Here is a 13,610-nt window from a genome sequence, read left to right on the forward strand (position 1 = left end):
CATTCATCTCTGCCTTTCAAATCCTGTCCATCGACTGAGACTCTCAGCTGTGCAGCCATTTCTGATGGCCTCGCCCAAGCATACACAATCACTTCTCCACCGTCTACTGCTTTCCTCATGCCCCACTTGCCCGCAGCATGTCTCTCCTTCAGGGCCCTTCACTTTCCAGGATGCAGCCCTGTGCTGTGGTTGCGAGTCCAGGCTTTGACCTTGGGCCCCAAGCCATGGCCTGAATCTCTTCTGCTAGTTATATAACGCTGGCCATGGGAGTGACCTCTCCTAGCTTCATTCTCTGCTTTAGTGAAGTGAGGGTAATGATGTACACTCCGCTAGGTGCTGTGGGGATTAACTGAGCTCCTGGAAGAAACTATGTAGCTCAGTGCATGGAGCACAGTAAGAACCCATTAAATAGTTGCAATGGTTAAGTCCCTATGAACATACTAGCCTCATACCATAGGTGGGACTGCCCCCTGAAGTCAGGTGGCATTAACACCTCTGCATAACCTGCAGCATTAGTCTAAGTGCTGTCATATACGACTGAGTGAGCGGAGAAACTAGCCCCACCTTCCAAGCTTGTTTCCTTATCTGCAAACTGGGGATAAGAGATCACTGGGAGCATTCAGTGTTTAAATACCTTTTAAACAATAAAGCTCTGAAACAATCTGAGGGCTGATATAAGAGGAAATGCAGAGAAGAGGAGAATCCGGTTTCCACTGTACTTTGAAGATGCTGGAGCTGAGTCTAGTTTGCAATCCATTATTGCCTTGGAGACAGGGGTGATGTGTACGCACTTCCCCTGGGAGTTCTGATCATGGAGAGGTAGAGAAGAGACAGACGTGTGTGTATGTGTGCATATGTGCGTTTGGGGGTGCGAGGGATCAGCACACACACACACATACACACACACACACACACACAGAATTTCCAGGGATGAAGCCACTAAAAGTTTGCTTGGAGGAAGAAAAGAGACACTTTGGTTTTGACATTTTCCATTTGTCAGAGCAAACAGTAGAAAAACTACAGTTGAGTGATTATCACCAAGAAACCAAATTACTGAAGAGGAGTAAAAAGTTGGGTACCAACTGGCTTGATGTGAAGTACTGACAAAAGGGAACATGTGTGGAGGTCAAAGGATGGAACCCTGGCTGGTTAGAAGTGGGAAAATTGAGGGGTCCCTGCCATTTCAGTGATAAAGTGTGTCTAGACTTGTATCCTGTCTTGATGAAAATTCCATGATTTTCAAAAACTTGTTTTAGAAGTAATATAGGGCCCCCTTTTCTTTAAACCACACAGTGGCTCATAGTTTTCCAGTCTGTGGGCCTCAGGTATTTTCTAGCACAGAGTGAGTTCTCCTCCCCCACTTTAGTAGCGAGAGCTGTGAATGGAGCCTCTGGTGACTGCCCCTCTAAATCTAAGGTCTCCTCTGGCTCCCAGCCTCAGTGAGAGCTCTCCATAGCCCTGTGGTCTGGAGAGTGGGCTTCTACCTCTAGAACTGTCAGTCGTTTGTGACACTGAGGCTCTCTCTTCTCTATTCTTGTCCTCGGACTTCCCATTCAGAAAATACCAGGGTTGGACTCCATCATCTTCTGCCTATTCAGATGACTTCTGTTTTATACATTCAGTCACTGTGCATCACTATAGCTTATGCAGTGAATTCACCAACATGAATACACTTCAGTCCTGTTGAAGATACTACACACGCTATCATCAACAGATAATCACTCATTTCTGTGCCCCATAAATGTCTTGCTTCTCTGTTTTTCTCCTTGGTTCTCCTCCTCACACTTTTCCCCCTTTCTCACCTTTTCCCACCCTGTCTCCAGTGTCTGTAACCATTTTCCATGACCAGATGATGATTTACTTTTTTTCGGTAATGGTTGACATGGTGAATTGTACTGCTTAGATTTGAATGTTGTAGCGACCTGCCTTCCCAGGATAAGCCTCACTTTGTACCTTGTATGTATTGCTGAATTTTATTTGCTATTTTGTTAAGGATTTTTGTGTTAAGGCCCATGAGGGATGTTGGTGTGTAGATTTCTCCACTTTTGGGTAAAATGTGAGTTAAGCTATGCTCCTTTCTTGTCTGTATTTTGGAAGAGTTTCTGTAGAATTGCGATTTCTTCCTTAAATGTTTGGTAGACTTTGACAGTGGATGGCATCACTTTGAAGGCATTGTGTATTCAATGGAGCCCCAGATGACCCAGAGTCCTTCCTGAATGACTAAGGGTCCTTCCTGGGAAGACTTGGAGGGGTTTCTAACTCTGGCTCTTTGGAAGCATTCTGGGAACATAAGACTGGATGGTTCCCTTTTCTCCAAACCACAGATGGAGTCTCTTTCTGATTTCTTCTGGTGTTACTTCTCCAATCTGTAGGTCACGGTTTTCTTAGCATGATTTTGAGTCTCCGGGAGACAGCGTGCTCGAGTGCAGACAACTCGAGTTTAGGAAAACAAAATTGAACAGAATACTCGCAAACTGAATCTGACAACATATACAAAATATAATACCCTGTGGGGTTTATCCTGGTAATGTAGGTTGGTTTAACACTCAGAAACTAACCAGCAAGAGTCAAGCTCAAATTCTTGGCCTGTTCACTGTCAGTCATGTGGCGTTGGGATCGCATCCCCACACCTCTCAGACTCTCAGTCTCTGCGTCTGTGCATGGTCAGTTTGACCTCACAAGGCTGTTGTGAAGATGAAATGAGATAATACTTATTAAGTACCTGGAATGGTAGGTTTTCAGTAAATGGTGGCCTCCTTTCTGAGCAAACAGGGACACCTCATTTTACTTAGGCTTTGGGACCCATATGGGTAAAAAGCCTGTTTGCCTACCTCTGATTTGGGGAGAGAGTTTTCTGAAGGGAGTCAGAAATGCAAAGAAGCATGATTTTTTTTTTTTAACCATCTGCTCAACAAGACGAATGATTTTACCTTGAAAACGGCCACATTGTGAAGTCATTGGCGGATGGGAACAATTTGTTATAATGCTCCAATTCCGCTACTTCTTTCCAGGTGGGAGAATGTCCTCTTCAGTTACTGAGGCTCCAGAGTGTTGCTTCCTAATGGCAACTGGAGCAGGCAGCTATTCAAATTCTAACTAGAGCCTAGAAGGATGGTTCCTTTTGATTGGGGGGAAAAAAAGTCATGAGTCAGCTGCTTAGGAAAATGCCTCACTGATGATATTAGTACATAGAAGCAATTTCATCAGTCTGGGAAGTGCAGTTTCAGGAGGCGAGATTGGCAGGGCAGAAAGGACAGAATATTAATGCAGTCATCAGAAGAGGTGATATTGCTTTTTCAGTTCTGGGCAGTAGAGGGAGCTGTTGCCCCCCTAAATCCTAAAAGCAAGCTTTGGCAGGAAGGCAACCATGACAGTTTGAGAGAGGAAACTTGGCCACTTCTTGTTGGCTGTCATAGAGTTCCACGATTTACTTAAGAGAAATATACTCATTTGGTTCCTTGACTTCACCAGGAAAAATCACAAGGGCAAAGAATAGTGAGCTACAATTAGAGTTAACACCCTGAATCACATGGGCTATGAGCGAGGTATTGTTCTCTAAGCACTTCACACTTCATGTATATTATATTAAATTCTCACATCAACAATATGAGGTTGATGATAATATTACTAATCCCATTTTAGAGATGAGAAAATGGAATCACAGTAAGGCTAAGTGACTTCCCCAAGGTCACCTGGCTAGTAATTGGCAGAGCCAGGATTTGAACCCAGGCTGTTGGATTCTACAGGCCATACTCCTAACCATAACTAACACCTTGCATTTGCACATTCGATCCCATTTCATCTGACAAAAAGTTATTAGAGGTGAGTACATTTTACGATTACTGTCTTATTAGTGGGGAGACAGATTAAAATACAATGGGGAAGAGAGAGAGTTTGAGATTGAGATTGAGAGAGAATGAATTTTACTAACTCTGAGTCTGAAGTGTTCTGAAGACAGTACAGTGCTCCATGCTTCATATGATTGGCTAACAAAACGGAGAAAGCGTCAGAGGCCAGAAGTCAGTCCTGTCTTCTGACTCCACGTCCATCGCTTTTTACTGCACACCTCCGTTCTCTGGGCCAGGTGCTGTGGAATGAAAAGGAGAAAGCATGCACTGTGAACTATTACCTTCCACTTGTAGAAATCAGGACCAAGACTGTTCACTGATTTGTCCTTGCCATTAAGATAATAAACTGGAGACTGATTACTTGAGTTTGAAGATATGGAACCTGGGCCCACTACAGGTGTCCTGGACAACCTAATCTCTCCCCTTTTTGAGCCTCAGCCATTGGGCCCAGAAAAATGGAGTATGTTTCTCACTTGTAGCCTGATGGCCTTGACCTTAGTCTCTGATCAGTCTAGGAAGCGTGCTTTCAGAAGGCAAGACTGAAGGACTGAAGAAGTGGATACTTTTCACCATGGGTAGCTATGGTGAAAGTCCTTACCCCTCTGAGGTTTACTTTAAGTAAAACAGATATTTGGATCTCTTTTAGAACATTGCCATTCTCTGAAACTACAAGTTTAAGTAAGCCTGAAAGTTAGTATTAAATCTTGACCTGAGGTTGGGGGAAACCTCACTCAATTCAAAAGGAAGATTCTCATACAAAGTTCTCATCCATAGCACTATCGCCATTTGGGGTTGGATAATGGCTGCTACGGGGCTGTGCTATGAATTGAGGCACCCCTGGCCTCTACTCGCTAGATGCCAGTGGCACAACCTCCCTGATTTGTGACAAGCAAGGTCCAACCTCTAATGATGGGAATGTGTACACTGTGGCAGACCAGGTGGAAAGATGCTCTGGGTCAGTGATAATGATGTTATTGATAATAATAATAATAAACAGCATTTCCCCCCCCAATAGCGATGGCATCCTGGGCTCCCAGATAGGACTCTGTGTTCTAAACATTCCAGTGTATTCTCATTTCGTCTTCACAATCACCCTTTGAATTTTTTATAGAAGTGGAAAGTGAGAATTCTTAACTTGATCATGGTCACACAAAGCTCATAGACTGACTCCACGCCCAGGCATTCTGGCTTCAACACATACACATTTTGCTTTCCTCAAAGTGGTCAAAATAGCAAGACTCACAGACCTGGATGAGACCATGGACTGTTTACTTAGCCTGAGATGAAGTAAGCCAAGTACATTACTAAGCACATACCATTTTGTTCAGCTAATATATATATATATATATTGAAGCCAGACTATTTCAATGAATAAAGCATTGCATAAATTTATACTCTGACACGAGCTCCTTATCTTATTGCAGGAAGGCACATAAATGGAAATGTCACCTGATATTTGCAAAGAACTTTGTCACTGACAACCTGCACTCCTCTCTGTATTCTTGCATGTTCCTTACAGATGTACCTCTGAAGAGTGTGTGAGGTTTGTGGAAGAGGCAATATAACAATGAACTATCATTTTGCAGTTCAGGAAACCAAGGTCTAGACTGGTCAGTGATTTGTCCTCACCATTAAGATAATAAGCTGGAGATCCAGAACTTGAGTTAAGACCCCCAAATCATGGCACACTGCTCTTTCCCAGACAGGACTCAGTTCTGCCCATGGAAAGCAGTGGTTCTCTTCCTCTCTCTAGTGTCATGTTTTAGGGACCTAAAATGGACAGTCCTTGCTTCACAGAATAACCTTTAATTACAATATGGCTTGATGATGGGAAGAAACAAAAGCAAAATTCTTGGTTCAAGGTACTTGCCTTTCAAAAAGCACAGTGCCCTTTTGAATTTTTGTGTTGTGAAAAGAGTCCAGGCTTTAATATCAGTCTGAGCTTTCTCTACTTACAAATTATGTGACCTTAGGCAAGTTTTTTATTTTTTTTGAGAGATTTTTGCTATAGGGCCCATGCGCTCGCCAGACAGACAGAGACATAGAGACAGAAAGTGAGAAATCACCCCCCTAGGGGGATGGTCACGCCGCAATCCCTTCTCCATTCTCCTCTTGGGATCTTGGGCACGCACACACACGTGCCCGGCGTAAGTTTTAAGCCACCGGGTCCGGGACGCGAACCGGGAGAGTGGGAGTCCAGCGACATAGCCATTATGCCAACTGCTGGTTCCCACCTTAGGCAAGTTTTTAAGTCCCCTCCGATCTTCACACCCTCACCTGTCAGATGGGCATAATCACAGGAACCTGTTGGGCTTTCGCAGTGATGAAGTGATGCATGTATGATGTGTGTAGTGGCTGGGAGAAAGTCAAGCTCAAGGCAAGAGCTACGTCAGTACGACTCTTCTCTCTTCCTTCTCTCTGGCCTGCATGTTTCGATCCCTCCCAGGCCTCCAAAACTGCTGTACAACATAGAGACTAATAACAGTAGAAACTAATCTTTATCACTAATGCACAATCCATCTGGGAGAAAGTCATTCCTTCTTAAATCAGGACTAATCAACGGGGCCTCACGACCCAGCTTCGTCCTGCCATGAGCTGGTAGGAACAGATGGAAAATGGGCTGGGCAGATGGAAAAACTACATTTTCCAGCAAGAATTATTTATTTGTGAAGTTGGAATCACTTGGAATGAATATTTTGAATTAGGAGGATGAAATATTGTAAGATTCACAACAGGGCCATGAAATTAACTAATGCACTGCGACTACCCGCGTCATTGTGAGGCAGGGAGTAGGAATAATAATGGGGCTTTTTAAAAATGGTCCAAACACATAAATTATTTACCCGTGTGTGTCAATGACTCCCTTGAAGCTGTTCTGCTGATAGCATTATCCTTCATGCCCTTCCTAAGGAAGACTGTTCTCATTGCAAATCTCTTTGTCTTTATGATCAGGTTATTATAGGGCATGAACATTATAAAATGCATAACTACCATTGTTATACCTGTTTAGTGTCAGACATTGTGTGTAGTGCTTTTTGTATTTTGTATTCAACCCCTATGTTTATCCTGGAAAGAAAGTACCCTGAAGTCTACTTTACATATGAAGAAGCTGAAATTCAGTGATATTAAGTGACTTACCTGAGTCACCCAAGTAGTATGTAACAGATATTTTCTTGCCTCGATTCTTATTGCACCTCTAACCTTTCTTCAAATGGCCCCTGAGTGATCAAACACCCATCTGACCCCATCATATACTTCGGCTATTTCTACGAAGTCTTAGAGGGGCACTGAAAACCGTTGAGATCTGATCCTACTTTCTCTGGCTTTGTCTCCTTCACTTTTACTTAGAACACAGTACACGTATGGGACTGTAGTTTACAATTCCCGGAATGTTTCAGGGCCTTTGCTCATCTTGCTTGTCCTACCTAGAGAATTCATTCTTGCTGCCTAAGCGCCCTGTGCTCCCTCCATTTTGGACAATTACATCTCCTCTACTGGGAGTGGTCTCAGCCATGAATACTCTGGGAAACTTCCTCTGACAGGAGCCACACCCTGATCACCGGGCAGAGCCATGCTCCTCTGCTATGGCTGAGAACTCTTGTTTTTCCTTTCTCAGTACTCACACTCTGCTGTCCTCAGGACCTTTAGCATCTGCCTTCACTAATGAATTGAGAGTTCGGCCCCACCCATCTCTGTGTGCATGGAACCAACACAGCAACACACACAGTGAGGTGTTTTGTGTTTGTTAAATCAGTGAATGAATAAAAGCATGGATGATAGATGAATGGGTAAGAATGATGAATACTTTTTTCTAAGGCAACCATGTGGCATGTCTGAAGGATGTGTGATCATCCAAGATAAACAAAGAGCTAAATTCTCTATATAGGAGTAAGTACTATTACTTCCTTAGGGTTCCAGAAAGGAATGAGGAAAACCATGGTATTGTCTGACAGGCATTCTGAGTGAGAGAGACTGAGTCAAGAGAGAAGTAACTCAGACTGGACATATATTTTCTGACTTGCTAAGTAACAAGGACAGGGACTACTGATAGTCCAATCCAAACAAGAGCCAGTATCAGAAAGAAGCCCAAATAAGTCAATGGTATTTAGATCAGAGCATTACTGAAGAAGTCTGGATATAGCCTCAGAAATCCATTTAAAGTATTCACTGAGATCTGACACATTGTAGGTGCTCAGAAAGCAGTTATTGAATAAAAAAGAGAAATACAGTAAGTTGAAGTCCCCTTTCCCTCTCCAGGTGCAGAGGCCCAGGGTAATTGGAAGCTCCAGAAGGAATCTGAGCCATTAGTGATCTTTCTAAGGAAACTCAAGATGGGTCATAGTAGGTCTTGGAGCTGAAAGACATATGTTTAAGTCACGGATATACCACTCTTACTGAGTTTTTCTTTTTCATTCATAAAGCAGAAATACTGCTCAACTCTGGGGGCTGTCATGAGTATTAGGTGAGGACACAGAACCTGGCTTATGACATATGTTCAATAATGTGTCTGAGAGTTCCCTTCCTTTCCGTTACATTCAGTAAACCTTGACACAAGGTAGCAGAAAACAAATCCCAAGCTTTTTATGAGTGGGAGCGAAGTTCTCTGAACCTTGTCAGTCTAACTTTTGGATGGGGCAGACCTGCTGCAAGATACTTGATAGTAAGCCAGGATACAGTATGACTAACAGGCTTAATAAGGATTTGCCACCCAGAACTGTACAGGATGAAGGTCAGTTCTCTCTCTCCAATTCCTCCTGTACCTTTAACAAAGTCACACAACTTCTCTAAGTCTCAGGATCCTACTCTGCAAAAAGTCAACCTTATTCACTCTACCCTTGATCATCCCTGCGGGTTATTCTGAAGATAGAGAGCGTGCATGGAAACATGCACTAATGATGCATAGGACACCAGAATTGACTTGGTCAGAAGTAAGTTCCTCCAGGGAGTGGAGGAGATAATGAGGCCCAAATGCTCCTTGTAGAGGCAGAGTAGAGTTTAACTCTCAGGTTCTAAAAGCTCCCACTGTGCACATTACTTCATTCTAGGTCTGGCTGAGAAATGGCAGAGGTCTACTTAGACAGGGCTTTCTGATCTTACATCAACTGGGGATAATGTTCATGTAACTCCAAGTATGATGATGGTTATAAAAGGGCAAAGAAAACTAATCCAAGTCTAGGAGTAGTGGTGCTTTCCCCTTTTTATGCCATTGGGGCGAGGTGACCAAAACCTAGCTACCTCTCAGATTCTTCTTAATAAAATGCTTTTGTCATTGACAGTATCTTATATTTGGAAGGGAACACTAATCTCTCCCTGATAAATTTTCACAGACAAATTTTCATCCCTTTTGGGTGTTTCTAAGGACATTAAGCTACCAAGCTTACAGAGCAGCCCAATTCATTGTTCATCAGAATTTTTCTTTTTTTTTTTTTTTGGTCAGGATGAACCAAAATTCCTATTTATAATAAATTTTCCTGCTCCTGGCTCCACACAGAGCAGAAAACATTTCTCACTTTTCTGTTCTCTCACTCTCTCTTCCACATGTTGAATATGAGAGCAAGGGGTCCCATGGTTGAGCTAGGAGTAAGAAGTGTTGTTAACCAAGCCCTGAATAGTTGAGATGGTTCAAAATAGGCTATTTTTCAGAGATAAACCGGTAAAAAGTTAAATATCTTGGGTATAGCTCAGGGTGTGGGCTGTGAAATAGCTTATACAGTAAGGGACATATGATTTATATCATGAAGAACAAACAAGAATTCAACAATTAACAGTGAAAGAAAAGGGTATTGCGAGAAATACTGTGTGTGTCCAAAAATACTTTTAAATAACAAACATATGTATCTTTAGGAAGCACTGAATTGTATGTGGTGGAAGCAAATAGTGGAAAATTAGGAAGGAGAGATGGGCAGTGGTGAAACAAAGGAATGGAATGAGATAATTAAGGTCACCAATCACAGGGCAACCCTGACATCAGTGAAGTGGGAAAGTATCATCCTCCAGGGTGAGAGCAAGATATTGTCCAAGCTAGAGTTGGCATTGGTGGGTAATGACAGACATACACAGAGTATGTGGTTTCGTGACTCTTTTCTATTTATTTGACAGTATTTGTTTGAAATCTTCTATAGGCCAAGATCTATTCAGGACCCTGACACTTTGGCAGCACAGAGTCTGGGGACATAGTCTGGTTTATGCATACTCGATGAGTCAGTAAGCGTTGTAGGTGGCTGGGAAAACTTAGGTGCTGGAACTTCACCAAGGACAGCATTTCCTTTAGGGTCTTGTATAGAACACTATTTATGAAGGATGCAAACATGTTATTTGAAAATGAAAATACTTTGGTCAAATAAGTTTGAATGAAACAAAGAAAAATTTTTGTTTGGTTTTGTTTGAATTGTATCATGCTTTGGGTGTTGAGGCTCATGATGGGGGGGAGGGATATACCCCATGGCCTTTGTCAAACTTATTTGAATATGGATTACTTGTCTTTAAGATACTTAGCCCTGGTGTTCTGAACACACTGTGAGAAACACCTATAAGCATCTGAAATGAAGTGAAGAATTGGTTTTGCCATTAAAAGCATGGTGGAAAGATGAAGAGTTACTAGAAAAAGCCTAGATGCTTCTCAAAATATATTAATTTATCAGTTCACATTCCACTGGTAAGAACTAGCAAAAAAGCAGTGCCTAGATGCCAGAAGCACTGGGCAGTGTAGCCTTTGCTAGTCAGCTACTTTCCACCTGCAACTCCCCATGATAGAACACAAAATTTGGTGAACAGCTAGCTATCTCTGCCAGTATTGGTGGTGAACTAAAGACTCCATCACTGAGTTGGAAAGAAAAAACCCCAGAAGAGCATGGATGTTCATTTTAAAACTGAAGAGTTCAAAGGACTCTTGCTGGTTATTATATTCTGTCTCCTCTTGCTTGCCAGGTATATCAGTAAGCTTAGCTAATTTTGTCAGGAGTGTACCAGTAAGCTTAGCTAATTTGCCAACAAACAATTCCAAATTCTTTGTGACTTATGTTGAGCTCATGTTTAATGGTTTATTTTTATGTATTTATTTGTCTATTAAGACATTAGTGATGTTGACATCTACTCTGTTGCATGTTGTCTTTACTCTGGGTCCTGGGCTACTATCACAGATACTGCTGACTCATGGTAGAAGAAAAAGAGAACATGGAAGAAGCATACAGTGTCCTACAAAGCTGATACTAGGAGTGACATATTACCTCTATCCAACTTTACATGGTTGGATTCAACAGGGTGGGACTGACAGTGCACTGAGGAACAGGGAAGTCACAAATCACAGGCCAAGCCTGACATCAACGAGGTGGGACTGCAATATCCTCTAGGGAGAGAAACAAATTTTGAGTAATAGTTATTTAAAAAATAACATAACATACCTTAAAGGAATCCAGAATTCTCACCTGCTGAGTTTAGGGCCTTGGATGATCCTATTGAACTGCCTACCAATTTCAGACCAGAGTCATGCCTTCTTTGTTATTAGTCACTTATCATGAAATAGGAGATTTATATTTCTGGTCTTGTGAGTATCAGAAGCACCCTTACCTGGGGCTACTGTCAGTGACTCTGGAGTCCTGTGTTCAATACCCTCTAGAGGACGGCACCCCTAATGAAGGGAGAATCCCAAGTCTTGGCTCATGGAGGGGAAAGAAAAAAAGTGTATCCAAGCTAGAGTGATTATGCGTATTAGGGACAATGGGACAGCAACTCATGAAAAACTGTCAGATGGAAAAGATGTTGCATATGTTTTTCTCTTCCCTGGAAATATCATCTCCCTTTACTCGCCTGGAAAAGTCCAACTTACTATCTCAGCAGAGCACATATCTTCTCTCCTAAGATGCTCTCATTCATCCACTCAAGTGCAGATATTTATTTTTTCTGTTATGAACTCATTATATCCAGGGAAATATAAAAAGTGCTTATTACACACACACACACTTGCTTATTTATTTATCATTATGGATTGAACTGTGTCCATGCTTAACAGATATATTGGTGTCCTAACCCTCCAGTACTTCAGACTGTGACTTTATTTGAAATTAATCATGTTAATACAAGGTTATTATGATAGATCCAGTTTAATATGACTAGTGTCCTCATACAAAGGGAAAATGTGGACCCAAGCATAGACATATAGAAAAGAGAACACTGCATGAAGGTGAAGGCAGAGATCTAGGCCATACAACCACAAACCAAGGAATATCAAAGGTTGCCCACAAACCACATGAATCTGGAGAAGAGGCCTGGACCAGTTTTTCCTTGCTGGTCTCAAAAAGAACTCTATGACATCTTGATCTTGGACTTCGAGCCTCCAGAACAGTGAGACAATACACTTCTGTATTCAAGTCACCCCATTTGTATTGATAAAAGTCACAGAGGCCCTAGGAAACTAATACATTTGCTTACATCTGTTCATCCAACTTTCTCCCCCCTTTAAATCCATCCCCAACTGAGGTGGTTCAAGAGGAGAGAAACAAGGCCCTTCCCTTTTTCCTTCCTTCCTTTTCCCTCATCTCTTCCTCTTCACTTTCTTCCTCCTTTTCAACAGTCTCTGATGCCTAGAACAGCCAGGCACAAGGTTCCTGTAGTCTTGTTACAATCATTGGTCAAGCTTTACATTCTTACTGGTTACAAGGGAGATGAGAAAATAGATGAGAGAAAAGACTGATTTTAGAAGACCATGTTGGGGCTGTCTGGAGAGGAAAAGGTGGCAAATAGTGAGATCCACATCCTTGAAGGTGTCCAAGTATAGGAAGTATAGGGATGCTGAATGAAATCCTGCTTAATTGGCTCTCTAAGAATGTTGAGAAATAGCTTTGCTGACTATAATCTTCCAGGATTGGCCTATTGATCAGTATTTTTGAATTCCAGTGTAGTAGAACCTCACTAGGTATCTCCCTCATGTAACTGTGAAAGATTGTGTGAGAGAGTAGGGTGTGTGTTTTGAGCAAGGGCTTGGTATAAAGTGCCAATTACTTTTCACCAGATAAGTCTCGATCGGCCTTTGTCAGAGCTCAATCTGCTTGTGAATTTGTCTGGAATACATCTTCAGCAGCACCATCTGTTAGTGATTGTTTGCCCATCTGACCATTTACTCTTTGTCAACACCCCCTCCTCTGGGCAACCTACTGCCAGATGGAGCCCACCCATTGTCCACCCTGGGTAAACTGAGTCTGAGCAGGTGCAGGACAGGAGAGTGAGGAGGAGGAGGGAGAGGTTCCAAATGTGCTGGCATTTTTAGCCAAGATGTGTCTGGGGAGGCCCCACCAAGCCTTCACACAGACCTGGGGAGAGACCATGTGGCCGAGCCAGAGCCATATTGTGCCCCAGGCAGTCTGAAGGCTCCACGAATAATATTGATGCCTTTTGTTTGGAAACTCTTTGTGGAGGCTTCCCATTTCCCAACCAACCACGCTAAATGCTGGGCCTCCCCCAAGCCACTTTGCCTTTTGCACAGTCCCGTGGCCAACTGCGCAGGCAGATGAGGGCCCCAGACCATGTGGCCGAGCCAGAGCCATATTGTGCCCCAGGCAGTCTGAAGGCTCCACGAATAATATTGATGCCTTTTGTTTGGAAACTCTTTGTGGAGGCTTCCCATTTCCCAACCAACCACGCTAAATGCTGGGCCTCCCCCAAGCCACTTTGCCTTTTGCACAGTCCCGTGGCCAACTGCGCAGGCAGATGAGGGCCCCCGAATGCTAATGAGGGGAAAGGCTGGCATTCCTTAGGGCACCCCGCCTC

The sequence above is a fragment of the Tupaia chinensis genome, unplaced genomic scaffold, assembly GCF_000334495.1.
Source record: "Tupaia chinensis unplaced genomic scaffold, TupChi_1.0 Scaffold000425_1, whole genome shotgun sequence".
NCBI classification, from domain to species: Eukaryota; Metazoa; Chordata; class Mammalia; order Scandentia; family Tupaiidae; genus Tupaia; species Tupaia belangeri.